Source organism: Pan troglodytes, chromosome 20 (genome assembly GCF_028858775.2).
Source record: "Pan troglodytes isolate AG18354 chromosome 20, NHGRI_mPanTro3-v2.0_pri, whole genome shotgun sequence".
Classification (NCBI taxonomy): domain Eukaryota; kingdom Metazoa; phylum Chordata; class Mammalia; order Primates; family Hominidae; genus Pan; species Pan troglodytes.
This window is the reverse complement of record NC_072418.2, coordinates 34287475-34305057: the sequence shown is the minus strand read 5'-3', so window position 1 is coordinate 34305057 and position 17583 is coordinate 34287475. Positions and strand designations below refer to the sequence as shown.

The window sequence follows — 17583 nt, the reverse complement described above, 5'->3', positions numbered from 1 at the left end:
CAGCTCCTGCTTTGTCACCCCCAGGCCGAAGGGCTCATGCTGAACCCCAAATCCACTGAGTGAAACCCCACACTCCCCGCTCCTCACTGCTGGAATATCCCTGCCGGCTCCCAGGGTCTGGCTGGCCTGGGCTGGCTTTGCCACTGAATCTCTTTTTGCCATTTGCCCATGGCTGTCTGCCACTACTGGGCCGGTCTGCCTCACAACACTTCATGCCACCTGCTTTTCCTTCCTCTGTGTCCTTGCTGGAGCCTGGGGTGCCCTTCCTCACCACTGCCCCTGCCCCAGCCCAGGCTAGCCCAGTCCTGCCTTCTTCCCGGGGTCCAGGAGCCCACAGTCATGCATCCATCCGCTCAAGAGAAGTTGGTGTGTCCCTCTAACTCCTGACCATGCTTCCCTTCTGCGTCTGCTGTAGTCCATCTTACCTCTGTCATTAGACTATGAGTTGCTTGAGGGCTGGAAATCTACCCCTCCCTCATCTCTGCAACCTGCTACCATTCCCAGCAATTTCACACACACAATTACCTGTTGAATGCATGTTGAATGAATCTGAGATCGATTTTGTAAAGATAGGGGGAAACCATGAGCAGGAGTTGTCTGAAGAATGAATCCTTATTTTAGATCCCACTGAGTCTCTCTGTCATGGACTCTTTGGACTATGAAAACAGGAACAATTATGGTGTAAATGGACTTTGAAAATAGCAATAATTATGTAATTAAAAATGTACTTCAGTTTCATTATAGTGTCCATAAAATTCCACCATCGAAAAACAAACTATTTTAACATATTTTACTTAATATAATTCATGTAATTGTGATTTTTATGTTCCACCTACTTATGCAATTAAGTAGTACATGGCTATTTCTTACAATTAAACATTGCTAAAATCTGCCGCCAGTTTGGAACACAGAGTATGATATATTTAACAACATTTTATGCTAAACACTAGACACAGTTAACACTGTATTCATTTAATTCCATTTTAATTAGTTGAATAATATTTTCAAATGTGAATTTAGACCTAACTAGAATGGCACATTACTTAAGGTTGTTTTCTTTCAAATTATGTATCTGTAACCTGTTGAGGTTTCTCGTAGAAGAAAATGGTGGTACGCGTGGGTTCCTGAGTTGAAAATCGTGCAGGTTTTTCAGCTCTTAATCAGAGCTTCCTCTCACTCGTTAGATCCATTCTCATGACATAGTGTACACCAGCAAAATCTCCCCTGTTTCTTCTTGAAGTGTTAACCCCTAGACGCTCATGAAACGTGTTCCAGGCATGGCTGGGCTCCTGGAAGCAGCCTGAGGCCCGAGACACAGAAGAAAGGAGATCAGAGGCTTCATTTTTCTAGATACACCTCCTGCTTTGGGGAGAGGCATTCTGAACTCCTCAAACATACTGCCTCTACCACTGGCCCTTGTCACCAGCCCTGATCTCTGAGTGATTCAGAGGCGAGAAGTGGGGAAGAGAGGAAACTTCTTGGTTTCAAGAAGAAAAAAACAGGTGCAAAGCCCTTTTGAGCCTATGTCATTGGTGACATTACTATAAGATTTCCCATTCCTGCTTTTCTTGAGAGTCCCTCCAACCCAGGCCTGTGCCTCTATAGGCCAAGCTTCACCTTTGGTCCCTGGACCTGCCCTACCTCCATTTCCCCTGCACTCACTTGCCTGGCTTGGAATATCCCCCCAAGTACATCTTCCCAGAAGTTTCCCTTTCTCCTCCACTCTGGTCTCCTTTCCTTCACCCTCCCATCTATCAACCACTAACTCTCAAATGAAGTGTCCTTAAAAAGCTCTATGCCTTGTTACCTCCTTCAAAATCAACTCCCCTTCTTTTGTTCATGCTTCCACATGGCCCACTGACCTGACCTTCTCTCCCTCTGTTCCTAGACTTGAACCCTCCACCCAACCACTCCACACACCTTGGCTGAGACGCTGCCACAGAATGGGGTGAAGGGGTTGGGGGCCCTTGAGGACTTCATCTCTCAAGTCAGGATTACCCTCACTGCACCTAAGGGGCATCACTGCTCATCCCAACTGCTGACAAACACCATTCCCACACCTTCTGCCATTGAGTTAGCCCCATTCATGTCAGGGCTCAGCTCCCACCATGCCTGTCTCCCATGATGCTTTCCTAACACTGCCTCAGACCCTCAGAACTAAATGAGATAAGGCATGACCAAAGGCTTAACAACGAACACGACAATAATGAGATCATTAATGCTTATTGAACACCTCCTCAGTGTCTGGCTCTGGTCTTAGCACATTACATTAATCACCTAATTTAGTGCTCCAACAGGCACAAACTGCTCCTAGTATCCCCACTTAGGGTGGGTTATGAGACTGGCCTGAAGTCCTATAACCACTCAGTGGAATAGCCAGAATTCAAACCCAGATGATCTGAATCCTGGATCTGTGCCCCTAATCACTACTCTGTCCTGTCTCCCTAGCAGGGGACCCAGCAAATGGCAAGTGTCCAATAATTATTAGTTACTGCACTGAGTCCCAAGGAATACTCTTCTTTTCATTGTTCCCATTACTTTTGCAATTGGAGTCTCCAAACTCATTGCTCAGTTTAGACTATCAGTTAATTTTCAGTTAGCATTTTTTTTTTCCCCTGCACCTGGCTGGGCACCCACGGGCAGCTCAGTCCCAGGCTTTCTACATGGAGTCATAAGGTCTCTGTCTTTAGGCTCTTGAGTCCATTTGAAATCTACCAGGGAATCTGTCAGTGGCCTTGGACCTGGCGTCTGGCAAACTGGGGTCATTCTTGAGATCCTCAGTCATGGCCTTCTGCTCATCACACACCTCAGACATCAGGATCCTGACTGCTCCACTACCTTCAGGTCCAGCTCACATCCCATTTTGGTTTCCCAGCCTCAGCTCCACCTGATACTAACCCCAGCCATCCTAAAATCCTGGCATGGCTTGGGCCTTCCACAACTCAATTTATGGCTGGGGCTGAAGAAATATTGTAATGAAGGTAGCGTCGGTAAGTAAGATCTGCACATGGAAGTGTGTGTTGTCAAACACCTCTGAAAGAGGAACAGTGTGGCCACAGTTCAGGAATCAGCATTGGGAAAGCCACGACTTGTGGTAAACCATGTCTTCACTGCCCCTACATAAAACCAGCTGTGATAGGTTCCATGCTATGTGCCAGGGAATTACGCTATGACTCTTCTAATCCTATTTCCAGTTCCCATAAGGACCCTGCAAGTTAGGTATTGCTACACTCACTCTACAGGAGAAGGAGAAGCTCAAGTGTACAGTGGATATGTGATGTTTTAATCTGATCACAGTTCATTGTTTCTTCTAATACTAGCACCTTGACTTCCCTTTTCCATGTATACAGTCTTCATGAACTACATTGCAGGGTTCCTAGCCCTTCTTGCCAACAGATAGGCGTGTGATAAAAGCTCGGCCAATTGGACTCTCTTTCTTGGGAGCCTGAATGTTAAGATGAGGAAGACAAAGATGGGAAATTATTAAAGAGGGTTTATCCCAGCAGGATGCCCAAAGAGACCTCATTACTTTCTTCAGTCTAGAGGCCTGGAGCTGCTCAGCCCCCAACTTTCCAGGACCCCTTGTTAATTCAGCTTTTGCTTTGATATCCTAAACCAATCCATATCCTCCTCACATTAACTAGCATCTATTTTTGTTGCTTGGAACCCCAAAACTCCATATGATGGAGGAACATTCATTCATTTATCTACTGAAGAGTTCTTGAACACATTCTCTGTGTGGGGCTCTGTGCTTGGTGCTAAGGGTGTTGCCACGAGCAGGACAGAGGTTTCTATAATCAGCAAAGGCAGTCATTCGTTGCACTTATGATAAAGGTTTTAGAACAAGGAGCTTGTCCTGGGTAACACACAGGTCCATTCCATGGCTTGGCATCAAGATAGCTTGTCCCATATTCCACACTATTTTATAGGCCTGTGTGCTTTATACACACATTAATCAGGTATCATTCAAAGGGATTCTTTTCTCCACCACTGCACTAAACTACTGTTTAGCATGAACAAGTGCCACGTATATAAAAACACCAGTGCAGTTTCCTCAGCAATTCCTCTATCGATCTGGCCAATCCATTCTTTCTTGGGAACTTTGCGAAGGACAGTTTCTTAGAGTCAAAAGAAGCTCATATAGTGAATCAGGAGACTTGACTCAATTTGTGGTTTTATTACAAATTTCCATTGTAATATTAGACATGTTAGTTCTCTCCAGTCTCAGTTTTCCCTTATGTAAACTCAGAAATAGTTCAGATTATCTCCGAGGCTCTTCTGCTTTGATATTTCTAGATATCTTCTTCAAGCCCCTGGAGTTAAGAGAGAAAAAAAGTTGCTTCTCCCTGTGACTTGAGGTTCTGAATGGCATCAAAAGAGTTAAACTTTGCAGTACTTCACAACATTGATAAAAAACCTGTGTATTTTAATTTCTAATAAAAAATCAAGCAGGTATGAATAGCAATAAAATTGCTCAAAAATTGTTCAAATTGAAGGGAAACAATTGGAAATGGATTTGGAAATATAATGTTTAGCTAAGCAAGCTATAATGTTCTGTTATTTTAATCAGCATTGTAAAGTAATTTAAATGGTGCAGGAATAGACTTTTATACTTTAATATATAATCACTTTTTTCAATGCATTCATCAAAAGGTATTTCATGTTAATGATTCTATAGCTGACAACAGACACCAGCAATAATGGTCTCTCGCCTGCTCCAGGTTTATGTTTGCAGGTTTTAGATTTGACTTTTATTTCCACTCTTCCCGCCTAGTCTTAAAGAAAAATTTCTGCAATTTTGGAAGAAAATTCTTGTTAGTTAATGTTGCAAGACTAAAAAAATTAGAAAAGGAAACCTAGGACTTTCCTCAATATTGTTTCTTCTATAACACTAGAAAGTTGGGGCAGATTGCAGGGGTTATCCCAACAACTTACCTGCCTTCAGCCCCCTGGAATTCAATAAAATATAAACGTGGCTTTTTGTTTAAAAATCTTCTACATATAGAGATGAGATTCTGTCACCCTATAGCCATTTTGTCTGTGTTAAATTAATGCTTATTGAAAATGGAAGATTTTGTATGAATTAAATGCTGAAAAATAGATTTCTTTCTACTTAGGGGCTGATGTCTACTATTATCAAATGGCTATTTCATAAAGTTTTTTTTTAAAAGAATAACTTGAAATTTTCTTGCTGCAGTTTAAGTATTTATCGTGTCCTTATGTCCTTGCTGGAGAAGGGAATATAAGACAGCTGAAGGACATGTTGCTGCTCCCAGAATGGTGAAGCAGCCCAAGGATTTTGCAGGCCTGGACTTGTGTTTCCAAGGACTTTCCTTTCTCCCAAAATAAAACATGCTTTTGGTGTCTCTTGCTTTGCTTTTGCCTATGTTGGTACTTGTTCAGTGAGAGAAATCAATCTGTCCATCCATCTCTCCACCTATCCATCCATTCATCCATACACCCATCCACCCATTCTCTCATCCATCTATCCATCCATCCATCCACCCACCCATCTATTCACCCATCCATCCATCTACGTATCCATCCATCCATCCATTAATCCACCCACTTGTCCATTAATCCATCCAATCATCCACCCATTTATTCATTCATCCAGTCATCCATTCATCTGTCCACTCATTGATCTATCCATTTATCCATTCACACATCCATCCATTCATTTATCCATCCATCCATCCATCCATTTCACCCATCCATCTATTCATTTATCTTCCACTCACCCCTCAATTCATCCATCCATTCATCTATGCATGCATCCACCCACCCATCTATTCATCCACTCACACCTACTCATCCACCCACTCATTCATCCCTCCATCCATCCAACCATGTATCTCTAGAATTTCCCCAAGAATAGAACATAGCCCTAGATGTGTCTTTAGAGCCGTTTGAATACTATTTCCAAATTATAAAGTTTCTAGTTTGTCTATTCAGAAACATTTTTGGAAAAGGCAGCCTTGTATTTATCAGCTAAGTTCCAAAGAGTAGGATTGGATTCAAAGTGCTAAGGAGCTGAGAGGTGGGGAAAGGGGCCAACAGCCTCTGTTTTGGGCTGAGTCTGCCCCAGATGGAGGGTCGGGCAGTCATTCCTCTCTTTGGAATGGCAGTGAAGGACTGGAAACAAATGGCAGACTCCAGGTTGAGACTCATCTTCACATGGTGCTCCCTGGTGAAGCGGGCTCAGCCCAGAGCCAGCTGGGGCCAGGAAGGAATGAAAGCTGCTGAGGTCACACTCTTGGTGAAAAGAGCTCTCTGGGTCCTCCCATCCCAAGTTTCAGGAGCCATAAACAGCCAGTATTTCAGTGCCCTTCAGGAGAAAGAAGTGGATCAAAGATTGAGGGAGCAACGCAGACTTGCAGTGAATGCAGAGATACAGTCAGCTCTGTCCATAATGGAATAAAAAAGGGGCAGGAAAGGAAGCCTCCACTTACTAGCTGAGAGTCCCTAAAATGTTCCACCTTGGTTTTCACACCTGTAGATGATAAATTATAAAAATTGTGGTATCGCGGGCTTAGGGTGAGAATTGCATAAGGTAACAAGTGTAAGGCACTTGGCCCCAAACCTGGTGAAGGGTGGCTGCTCAGGGACTGATAGCTGTGAAAGAGCAATTGTGTTCATGAACAGCCGACAAGGAACCTCTCCAGAATGGCACCTCACTGGCTCATCTCCTACACCTCTGCAGGATACAACTAGAGTCCAGGAAGGATCGCAGCCCTACTGAGAACTTGAAAGACCCCAAGTTCCATCCTCAAAGCATCCTCGCTGCTGCATCATTACAAAATCCCCGTGATCCACCTTTTCAAAGGTACATGTTAACTTATCTACATGGTGTGTGCTTACTGAGTGCCTATGGGGCTGTCCAGCTCCAGCTCCCTGTGTCGAAGGGAGGACCAAGGGAAGGGAAGGCTCTCATCTCACCCTGGAGGGGCTTGTGGCTTGCTGGGCAGAGGAGACACAGTGCACCTTGCAGCCCTGGACAGGGCACCAGGCAATGTGTGGAACAAGATTTCCATGCCTGCAAAGTGCAGGAAAGACAACTCAGGACAGAAACATGGACAGCCAAGAAGCTGGGAAAAAATGTTCCTTTGCACTAGCAAACAAAGCAATGCCTATAGCATTGTCAGTAACTTAACATTCTGTCTACACACATCTAAAGATTAAAACAACAATAACAACAACATTCTCCTCATGGCTGGGGTAAGTGTAAGGAGGTACGAGCAGTAATGAAATTTGCTACAGTGGAGTGATATATTTGACAAATTTAATTTACATAATTTTAACTCTGCATTTGTCCACCACACCCCTCCCCCAAAAAGGGGAAAGAAAGAAGGAGAGAGGGGGGTAGGGAAGGAGGAATGGAGGTACCAAGGAAGGAAGGGAAGGGAAAGAAAGAAGAAGAGAGGAAGGACGAGAGGGAAGGACGAAAGGGAAAGAAAGAAAAGGAGAGAGGGAGGAAGGGAGGAAAGAAAAAAGGAAGGAAGAGAGGGAGCAAGAGAAGAAGAGAGGAAAGAAGGAAGGAAGGGATTGAAGAAGGAAGGAAGAAAGGGAGATGATATGGTTTTTCTCTGTGTCCCCCCCCAAATCTCATCTCAAATTGTAATCTCCACATGTGGAGGGAAGGAGGTGATTGGATCATGGGGGCAGTTTCCCCCATGCTTTTCTTGTGATAGTGAATTCTCAGGAGATCTGACGGTTTTGTGAGCATATGGCATTTCCCCTGCTTGCACTTCGCTCTCTTGCAGCCATGTGAAGGTGTTTGCTTCCCCTTCACCTTCCGCCATGATTGTAAGTTTCCTGAGGTCTCTCCAGCCATGCGGAACTGTGAGTCCACTAAGCCTCTTTCCTTTATAAATTACCCGGTCTTGGGAAGCTCTTTGTAGCAGTGTGAAAACGGGCTAATACAGGAGGGAAGAAGGAAGGAAGGAGAGAAGAGAGGGGAGAAGAAAGAAAGGAAGGGAGAGAGGGAAGAAGAAAGGGAAGAGAAAAGGAAAGAAGGAAGGAAGGGCAGAAGGAAGGAAGATGTACCTAAAGCCTGCCTTACCACCCATCGTTTCCCTCCGTGTGTGTGCTCAGGAGTGAGCACCTGAGGGGAGATCCTGCTGCTTTCTCCCCAGAGCTGTTTCTTCACTGGGTCTGTGTGGTGTGAGCGTCCCAAGGGCTGGATCTGAGACTCATGTTTAAGGACCCATTCTCATACCAGATGTCCCCTAAAGCCTAACAGCTCCTAGCATAAGAACTGCAAAGATGGCTCTCCTTGCTACCCACCCCCACCTTGTGCCCTACAGTCTGTTTTCTAAGGAGCAGCCAGAGAGATCCTTTAAAACAAGAGTCACTCATGTCATGCCTCTGCTAAACATGCTCCACAATTTCCATTCCTTTCTGGGAAAAAGTCCATATCCACCCAATGCCCTGCCTAGCTCACCTCTCTGGTCTCCTCCTATCCTTCCCTCTTCCTGCCACACACTGGTCTTTGGACACACCGACCTCCTTGTTGTTCCTTCAGCATGCCAATTGTGCCTCCTTCTCAGGGCATTCATACATGGTGTTTCCTCTTCTGGGAATGCCCTTCCACCAGCTAGTTGCATAACTCAATTCTCACTTTCTTCAAGTCACCTCTTCTCAATGGAGCTTCCTTTGACCATCTAAACCTCTATGGCACCCTCCTCCAAACATACTTCTCTTTTAGCCCTGCCTAGTCTTTTTTTTTTCTATATTACTTATCATCTTCTAATGCTTTAGAAATTTTGTGATTGTTAGGCTTAATTTTCATTATCTCTCTCCACCAGAATAGCTTTTTACAGTGAATATATTGGTCTAGTTCGGTGTCTGTCCCATCTCCATCTCCTGGCACTATGCCTGACACAGACTAGTTACTCAATAAACAGTGTTTGAGTTGTTGCATGAACAAATGAATTACTGAATGTCAATCTCCAACACTATTTTCTTAAAAGATGTGCCAGGGCAATTTTGATGACCAGCATTTTGTATTATATGTACTGACTTTAAAAATATCCCTCCCACTTCAGGTGAGAGTCTATTGTAGAAGGTTTCAGAAGGTAATTTGGCAACATATATTAAGGGCTTAAAAAAGAGTTTATCCTTGGAAAATTTCATGTGTGTTCATGAATGTTGAGCAAAACCACAGGCAGGTCAGTGTTGTATCAAATATAAAAAATTGGAAGTGATCTAACTACCCAATAATAATTGGGTAATAAAAAATTATGGTCTGCACAAACAGTGGAGTATTATTTGGCATTTAAAATGCAGAGGAGTAGAATTCTTTTTAAATAGAAAATGGTTATATGAATTGAAAAAATTACAAAACAGTAAATAGCTTGGAATATCACATTTAAAAAAGAAATATACATATATTGATATACACATATATGTATTATGTATGTAAATATACATATACATACAGCGATATCTAGACATCTACATGTATTTCCTGGGAAACTACAATTTTATATGCTTTGGTGTTGTCATTAGTGATTTCTAAATTGTTATTTTTTTGTGAATTATTTTAGTAAATTGTTCTACATTAGCTTATCTTTTTCTCTAATTTTTCTCAAAGATCATGACTTTTTTTTTATTTTTAGACAGAGTCTCGCTCTGTTGCCCAGGCCAGAGTGCAATGGCACGATCTCAGCTCACTGCAACCTCCACCTCCAGAATTCAAGCGATTCTCCTGCCTCAGTCTCCCGAGTAGCTGGGATTACAGGCACCGCCAGCACGCTCAGCTAATTTTTATATTTTTAGTAGAGATGGGGTTTTGCCACGTTGGTTAGGCTGGTCTCAAACTCCCATCCTCAGGTGATCCACCCACCTGGGCTTCCCAAAGTGCTGGGATTACAGGCATGAGCCACTGCGCCCAGCCATGACTTTTTATGGGTTTTTAATTTGGCAAATAATGGCAATAAATGATATTTCCATTAAAAACTGGATCTCGGTGCTTTCTAACATTTAATATTGTAATCTGACTTGAAATAAGAGATTTCCAACTTTTATTTCTTAAATCATCATCTCTGGTCTTCTGAGGAAGGAAGAGGGAAGCCGCTCTTCCACCCAGCAGTTGAATGAATACAGTGGCGGCCACTCGTGAAGCCCACATTAGTTCCTGCTCAGTTTAATCACACACTCCTGCACTCTAGTCAAAGGGGATTAGACATAAGCTGTGATGCCATGGCCACGTAGACTGCTTCTTTGGAGTGTGGCTTATTTATTCCTTTAGTCAGTTTTTTTTTTCCAAAATCATTGATATTTCCATATTAAATTCTATGACTTATCAAGAAAATCAACGTGTCAAACATAGTCAATTTTTTTTTAGCAATTTGACATTCATTATATATTTATTTTTATGTAGACAAATCTTTTAAGCTTTTTCTCTTTTTGATTTTGATGGCTCCCTTTGTTTTTAGATTTAACATGAACATTTAATCAACACGAAGAGATTGATATTTTTAAGTCATTTTATAACTTTCTAATCCATCTGTTTATGTGTGTGTGTATTTGGGCGATAGTACAGGGTGAGAGAATAATTTAACCATTATTAAAAATCAAATGATTACAATTTGCCCCAGACCTACCTGTAGAGTAATTTTCTGTTACCTACTGTCTTGAAATGATACTTTTAACGTTGTACTAAGCTGTATTCATTTATTACATAAATATTCAATAGGCACCTATCACGACACTGTCACAATGTTGGGATCCTTTCGAGATTTTCTTCTTTTTAACTGATTTGTCTACATTTTTTCCCCTGACACCACACTGCTTTAATTATACTTGCTTTAAAGTACAGTTTAATATGTGGTATTTGAAAGCCCACTTCATCACTATTCTTTTTTTTCAAAGTAAACTTCATTTTTCAGAGTAGTTTTGGAATCACAGACAATTGAGCAGAAGGCACAGAGATTTCCCATGCACCCCCCTTCCCACACACATGCACAGCCTCCCATTACCAACAGCCCACACTGTGGTGGTGCATGCATTTGTTACAATTGATAAACCTACATTAACACATTGTCACCACCCAGAGTCCATATTTTACATGAGGGTTCACTCTTGGTATTGCATGTTCTATAGATTTAGGGAAATGCCTAATGAGTATGCAACATCGTAGTATTGTACAGAATTGTTTCACTCACCTAAATATCCTTTGTGCTTCGTCTGTTCGCCTGCCTCCCTCCATTCTTCCACTGGACCCTACTGATCTTTTTACTGTCTCCATCATTTTGCCTTTTCCAGAATGTCAAAGAGTTGAAATTACACAGTAGGTAGCCTTATCAGATTGGCTTATTTTACTTAATGATATGCATTTAAGTTTTCTATGTATCTTTTTATGGCTTAGTAGCTCATTTCTTTTTAGCCTTGAATGATATTCCAAAGTCAAGATGTACCAGACTTTTAGTTTATTTATCCATTCACCTACTCAAGAACATATTGGTTGCTTTTAAGTTTTGACAATTATTAATAAAGCTGCTATACATATCCATGTGCAGGTTTTTTTTTTCAGACATAAGTTTTTGAGTCCTTTAGGTAAATACCAAGGAGTGAGATTGCAGGATGGTATGGTAAGAGTGTGTTTAGTTTTGTAAGAAAATCCCAAACTATCTTCCAAATTGGCTGTTTCATTTTGCATTCCCACCAGCAATGAGTGAGAGTTTCTGTTGCTTCATGTTCTTACCAGCATTTGGTGTTGTCAGTGTTACCCATTTTAGCCATTCGAATAGGTATATAGAGGTATGTAATTGCTGCTCCAATTTGCATTTCCCTAATGACATAAGGAACAGAGCACCTTTTTATAGACTGTTTGCTATCTGTATATCTTCTTTGGTGAGGTGTCTGTTAAGGTCTTTGGCGCATTTTTTTCAGCTGGATCATTGTTTTCTTTCATTGAGTTTTAAGAGTTCTTTGTTTATTTTGGATAACAATCCTCTATCAGATATGTCTTTTGCAAATATTTTCTTCCAGCCTGTGACTTGTCATTTAATTCTCTTGACACTGTCTTTCGCAAAACAGAAAATTTTAATTTTAGTGAAGTCCAGCTTATCAATTAGTTCTTTCATGGATCATCCCTTTGACATTATATCTAAAGGGTTACCATCAAACCCTAGGTCATTTCGATTTTCTCCTGTGGTATCTTCTAAGAGTTTAGTGGTTTCAAATTCATTTGGGGGAAGAATGTAAGATCTGTGTCTAGATTTTATTTTATTTTATTTTATTTTTTGGTCATGTGGATGTTCTGTTTTCTTGGCATCATTTGTGAAAAGATTATTTATTACATTTTATGGTCTTTGGTACTTTATCAAAGACCATCGGACTATGTTTTTTTTTTTGTTTTTTGTTTTTTTTTTTGGCGGAGTCTCGCTCTGTCATCAGGCTGGAGTGCAGTGGTGCAATCTTGGCTCACTGCAACCTCCACCTCCCAGGTTCAAGCGATTCTCCTGCGTCAGCCTCCTGAGTAGCTGGGACTATAGGCGCCCACCACAATGCCCAGCTAATTTTTGTATTTTTAGTAGAGATGGGGTTTCAGCATGTTGGCCAGGATGGTCTCCATCTTTTGACCTTGTGATCCGCCTGCCTCAGCTTCCCAAAGTGCTGGGATTACAGCTGTGAGTCACCGTGCCTGGCCCTGACTATATTCTTATAGGTCTATTTCTGGGGTTTTTATTCTGTTCCATTGCCTTGTCTATTTTTTGACAATACCACATCATCTTGATTATTGTAGCTTTACAATAAGTCTAGAAGTCAGTGACACAACTTTGTTTTTCTTTTTCAATATTATGTTGGCTATTGTGGGCCTTTTACCTCTCCCTGTAAATCGGAGAATCAGTTAGTCAATATCTACGAAATAACCTTCTGGGATTTTGATTAGGATTGTGCTGAGTCTATAGATCAAGTTGGGAATAGGTGACATCTTCACAATATTAAATCTTTCTATCCATGAATATGAATATCTCTTTATTTAGTCCTTCCTTGATTTAGTTCAGCAGAGTTTTATAGTTTTCTTCATATAGATTTTGTACATATTTTGTTAGATTTATTATATCTATGTATTTCATTTTTGGGGGTATTAATATAAATGGTATTTTGTTTTTATTTTCAAATTCTACTTGTTCATTGCTGTTGCCTAGAAAAGCAATAGACTTTTGTGTATTAACCTTTATCCTGCAACCTTGGTATAATTATTTATTAGTACCAGGAGTAATTTTCTTCTTTTTATTTTCTAGATAGGCAATCATGTCACTGTGAAAAAGACAATTTCATTTCATCCTTCCCATCATGTATATATTTTATTTCCTTTTCTTGTCTTATTGCATCAGGTAGGACTTCCAGTATGATGTTGAAAATAATGGTGAGAGGCAACATTCTTGCTTTGTTCCTAATCTTAGTGGGAAAGCTTTGAGTTTCTTTCCATTAACTATGACATTAGCTGTCAGTTTTCGTGAATATTCTTTATGAGGTTTCCCTCTATTTCTGGTTTACCGATAGTTTTTATCATAAGTGGTGTTAGATTTGATCAAATGCTTTGTATGCATCTATTGATATGGTCTTGTGAGTTTTATTCTTTAGCTTGCTGATGTGGTAGATTACAGTAATTGATTTTCAAATATTGAACTGTTTTTGCATACCAGGGATAAATCCCAGTCAGCTGTGGTCCATACTTATTTTCATACATTATTGGATTCAATTTTTTAATAATTTGCTGAGGATTTTTGCATCTATGTCCATGAGAATTTTGGTTTGTAGTTTACTTTTATTGTCATGTCTTTTTGTCTGGTTTTAGTATTAATGTAATGCGGGCTGCTCAGAATGAGTTAGACAATATTTCCTGGGCTTCTACTTTTGAAACAGAGTCTACAGAATTGGTATTATTTTTCCCTTAAATATTTGATAGAATTCACCAGTAGAGCCATCTAGAGCTGGTGCTTTCTGTTTTCAGTTATTAAATATTGATTCAATTTTGCTAATAAATATAAGCCTATTAAAATTGTCAATTTCTCCTTATATGAGTTTTAGCACATTTTATCTTTCAAATAATAGGTTCTTAATCTAAGTTACCAATTTGTGGACATAGAATTGCTTATAATCATTCTTTATTATGCTTTGAATGTCCATGGGATTGATAGTGATGCCCCCTTTCATTTCTAATATTGGTAATTTGTGTCTTGTCTTTCCTTGGTTAGCTGGGGCACAGGTTTTTAATTTTACTGATATTTTCTAAAAACATACTTTTGGTTTCATAAATTTTCTCTATTTTTTTTCTTGAGTTCAATTTCATTGATTTCTCTTCTAATTTTCATTTTTTTTCTTCTCCTTATTCCAGACTTAATTTGTTCTTCTTTTTCTAATTTTCTCTAATGGAAGCCTAGATGATTAATTTTGGTTCTTTCTTTTTTTCTAATTCTAATATATGCATTTAATGCTATAAATTCCCCTGTAAGCACTGCTTTTGCTGCATCTCACAAATTTTATAAGTTGTGTTTTCATTTTCATTTATCTCAAAATATTTTTAAATTTCTCTTGATATTTATTTTTTGACCATGTGTTATTGGGAAGTGTATTGTTTAATCTCCAAGTATTTGGGGGCTTTCCACCTATCTTCCTATTGATTTGTAGTTTAATTGCATTGTGGTCTGAGAGCAGACAATGCGTGATTTCTATTTTCTTAAATTTGCTAAAGTGTATTTTATGGCCCAGAATGTGGTCTATCTTGGTTAATTTTCCCTATGAGCTTGAGAAGAATGTATATCCTGAGGTTGCTAAATGAAGCTGTCTATAGATATTAATTATATACAGTTGATTGATGGTGGTGTTGAGCTCAACTGTGTTCTTACTAATTTTCTGTTTGCTAGGTCTGTTCGTTCATGATAGAAGAGTGTTGAAGTCTCTAAGTATAATATTGGATTCATTTTTTCTTCTTTTCAGTTCTACCCATTTTTAGCTCATATATTTTGATGCCCTGTTAGGCACAACCTTACTAAGGATTGTTATGCCTTCTTGGAGAATTGACTCCTTCATCATTATGCAATGCCATTCTTTATTCCTGATAGCTTTATTTGCTCTATCTGAAATTAATATAGCTACTCCCACTTTCTTTTGATTAGTGTTAGCATGGTATGTCTTTCTCCATCCATTTACTTTTAATCTAGATGTGTCTTTGTATTTAAAGTGGGTTTCTGCTAGAAAACCTATAGTTGGATTTCATTTTTTGATCCACTCTGGCAATGTGTCTGTTTTAATGAGAATATTTTAACCATTGGCATTCAAAGTGATTATTGATGTAGTTTAATTAATGTCTGCAAAATTCATTGCTGTTTACCAATCATTGCTCTTTCCCTTTGTTCTTGTTATCTCCCAGTCTTTTTATGCCATTTGTAATTTTAACTGAAAAACTTATATAAGTTCATTTTCCCTCTTTTCTTAGTGTATCAGTTATATTTCTTTTTCTTTTTATAGTTTTTGCCATAGAGTTTGCAATATATCTTTACAACTAATCCAAGTCCACTTTTAAATAACTATAATAGCTGTAGTGTAACTATACTGCTATACTGCTTCATGGATAATGTGAATACTTTAATAACAAAATACTCCTAATTCTTCCTTCCCATCCCTTATGTCATTGTTTTCATTTATTTCATATAAATGTATACATGTATACATACACACACACACATACACACACAATGTTATGCCTTATGTTTTGGTCAACCATAATATTATAATACTGTATTGCTGTACAGAATTGTAGGTTAGAAGCAATAAGCTATAATAAATAGCCTAGGTGTACAGTAGGCTATACTATCTAGATTTGTATAAGTACACACTATGATGTTCACACAATGACAAAATCACCTACTGACTTATTTCTCAAAAAGTATCCTCATTGTTAAGAGACACATAACTATATTGATTATATGTGTCTGTATACACATGACTATATTGATTATGTATGCATGTATACAAAAACACATACATAATCAAATACATTTTTGCTATTTTTATTTTGAATAAACGTATTTGTTGTAAGAAAAATAAAAGTTTTTACTTTACCTTCACTTATTTCTCCTTTGGTTTCTTCCTTTTCTTATGTAGATCCAAGTGTCTGACCTATAGAATTTTCCTGCTCTCTAAAGCACTTCTTTTAACATTTCTTGCAGGGCAGGTCTGCTGGCAAAAATAAATAAATAAATAAAAGAATCCCTACATTTTGGTTTGTATAAAAAGTCTATTTCTCCTTCACTTTTGAAAAGCAATTTTGCAGAGTACAGAATTTTAATATGTTTTTTTTTCTCTTAACACTTCAAATATTTCAGTCCACTCTCTTCTTGCTGGCATAGTTTAAGAGGAGAAGTCAGAGATAATTCTTATTTTTGCTTCTCTATAGGTAAGGTGTTTTTCCCTATGGCTTCTTTGGGGAATTTTTCTTTATGTTTGATTTTCTGTATTTTGAATTATATGCCTAGGTGTAATTTCTTTAACATTTATCCTAATTGGTGTTCTCTGAGCTTCCTAGATCTATGGTTTGGTGTGTGACATTAATTTGAGAGGAAATTTTGGGGCATTATTGTTTTAAATATTTCTTCTGTACCTTTCTCCTCTTTTCTCTGTCTGGTATTCCCATATGTGTATGTTATACCTTTTATATTTGTCCTATAGTTCTCAGATATTACTCTCTGCTTCCCTCCCATTTTTTTTCTTTTTCTCCCTGCTTTTCGATTTTGGAGGTTTCTATTGAGATACTTTTCAAGCTCAGAGATTCTTTCTTCAGCCATGTCCAATTTACTACAAGCCCATCAAAGGCGTGATTCATTTCTGTTATAGTGTTTTTTATCTCCAGCATTTCCTTTTGTTTTTTTTTTTCTTAGAATTTCCATCTCTCTGCTTACATTGCCTGTCTGTTCTTGCATGGTGTCTACTTTATGCATTAGAGCCCTTAGCTTATTAATCATAGTTGTTTTCAATTCCTGATCTGATAATTCCGACATTTCTATCATATCTGAGTCTCCTTTTGACACTTGCTGTGTCTCTTCAATCTGCACTGTTTTGCTTTTTAGTATGCCTTGTACTTTTCTCTTGATAGCTGGTCAATATGTACTGGATAAAAGGAAATGCTGTAAATAGGCCTTTAGTAAAGTGGTAGTAAGGTGCAGGGAGAAGGGGTGCATTCTCTAGACCTGTGATTGGGTCTCAGTCTTCTAATAAGCCTCTGCTTCTGGACTGTGAACTTCTCAAGTGCTTCTCAATCTCCCCACCCCACTGCCACTTAGATGGGACAGGATGGCTGCAAGGGTGTGGAGTTGGGTATTTCCTTTCTTCCAGGTGAGATAAGTTCTGATAAAACCCTAGCAGGTTAGGCTCTGGTTGAATAGTTTCTCCTAAGGGCAAACCTTGTTAAGAAGAACAGAATGCTCTGACGCACTCTTAGATGTTTTTTCACCTCCTTCTACCGGAAGCATGAGGGGATTTTTCTCCAGTATTCAGTGTGGGAACCTGGTCCAGCTCCAGGGGGTAAAACTCACTTAATTGTGAGGGATACCCAATGACTAGTCCACCTAG

General features: G+C 39.3%; 1 long non-coding RNA gene across 1 annotated transcript in view; it reads right to left on the bottom strand.

The window, feature by feature from the left end:
- Positions 1-4148: 4148 nt before the first annotated feature.
- LOC112206407 (uncharacterized) overlaps positions 4149-17583 on the bottom strand; it is a 40331-nt gene continuing 26896 nt past the window's right edge. Inside the window, exons 3-5 of the long non-coding RNA XR_002940698.2 lie at positions 16078-16191; positions 6862-7036; positions 4149-4313 (exon numbers count right to left, since the gene is read on the bottom strand). This is a non-coding gene — a long non-coding RNA (uncharacterized LOC112206407). The remainder of the gene's footprint in view (positions 4314-6861; positions 7037-16077; positions 16192-17583) is intronic.